We start from the raw sequence: 1636 nt of genomic DNA on the forward strand, positions 1-1636 counted from the left end.
TGTGCAGCAAAAAAGAAAACTACGGATATTTATCTCCAACACCTTCAACCCTGCCAAACCAGATGCAGAGGACGGCGAAGGAACCGTTGCATCTTGGGAGCTGCGTGTGGAGGGACGACTTCTTGAAGACGTAAGCGAGATTCTGTCATCTCACAGTGTTTCAAGTCAAACTCTTTATTGTCTATGTAGAAGTACAAGATTATTTCTGTAAACTCTGAATGTGTTTCTCTGTATCAGACTGCTGTGTCCAAGTATGAAGCCACCAAGCAGAAGAGGAAGTTTTCTTCTTTTTTCAAGTCTTTAGTGATTGAGTTGGACAAAGACTTGTATGGACCTGACAATCATTTGGTGGAGGTGAGATGCAGAACAGTGCATTTCTCAGCTGTGGGACTGTCCACTAGATCTCTGTTGTTGTCACTTTTGCGCCAGTTTTCAGTCATTCAGGTGTGACTGGTTGTTTGTGATTTCAGTGGCACCGAACCGCCACAACTCAGGAGACAGATGGATTTCAAGTGAAGAGGCCTGGAGATGTTGGTGTCCGTTGTACTGTACTGCTTATGCTGGACTACCAGGTGAACACAAACACGTTTCAGAAACTACCAGCAGGTGGCGCTCCACACTGTTAGTAAATTTGAGCAATTGAGACTGAGCCAAATTGTTCTCTTTCTAGCCTCCTCAGTTTAAGTTGGACCCCAGACTTGCCCGGTTGCTGGGGATCCACACTCAGACCCGACCCGTGATTATTCAGGCTCTGTGGCAGTACGTGAAGACCCACAAACTCCAGGACCCTCATGAACGAGAGTTCATCAACTGTGATAAATACCTCCAGCAGGTAACAAATATTAGAGTTTGTCTTTTGATGCTTTTAGACTGGAAATACCTGCTTAGACTTGACTGCAGGAAGTATCATATAAGCTAGTTGTTCACAATATTGCTTTCTTTTAGATTCTCTTGCCTTTTTTGTGTTCGGTATGAGTCAGATGGGCTTTGCGTAGTCCATATATGTGCTGTCAAGAGGCTTGAAAGTTGGTTTAATGCATCTTTTAACCAGGATAGTGGCTGCAATGCTAATGGCTTCAGTTCTGATTTATAACCCAAAACACATGGGGCCTCATTCATGAAACATTCGTAAATATAGGAGTCAATTCTGAGTAATTTGGCCCTAATGTGGCCTTTCCCATGGCTTTAGTTCCAAAACTAAATGTACAGTTCTAAAGTACTATTTCCCAGTACCATTTAAAGGGTTGCATTCGCACCGAGAGTGTGTACTAAGAAGTGACAGCGGTCGACTGCGTCGTCATTTGTGCGTGGAACAACAGAAACAAAGAAGAACAACATTAACAACAGGAGGATGGAGGACGCTGTGATCGGAGCTGTGTTTTTGTTGTGTCTCGCGGATTTCACAATAATGGACATGGAAAGTCGACGTATATGTAAAGCGATTGAAAGAACGGAAAGGAGGACAACGACAACTGGCAGTGCTACAAGTGCCTGCACTTAAGCGTCCGTCCATCTATCGCTGTCCTCCATACTTGCGAAATAAGTTGACACAATGTTTACAGTATGTTTACACGGGGTTTTAAATCATGGCGGGTGAGGGCGTTTTTATTCTCGGTTGGGCAAACAAATTCTTTTT

General features: G+C 43.8%; 1 protein-coding gene across 1 annotated transcript in view; it reads left to right on the plus strand.

Annotated features, from left to right (window-relative positions):
• Positions 1-1636, plus strand: part of smarcd1 (SWI/SNF related BAF chromatin remodeling complex subunit D1) — an 8358-nt gene that overhangs the window by 4871 nt on the left and 1851 nt on the right. The window lies entirely within an intron of this gene.

The sequence above is a fragment of the Sinocyclocheilus grahami genome, unplaced genomic scaffold, assembly GCF_001515645.1.
Source record: "Sinocyclocheilus grahami isolate Dianchi unplaced genomic scaffold, SAMN03320097.WGS_v1.1 scaffold1075.1, whole genome shotgun sequence".
In the NCBI taxonomy this organism is placed as follows: domain Eukaryota; kingdom Metazoa; phylum Chordata; class Actinopteri; order Cypriniformes; family Cyprinidae; genus Sinocyclocheilus; species Sinocyclocheilus grahami.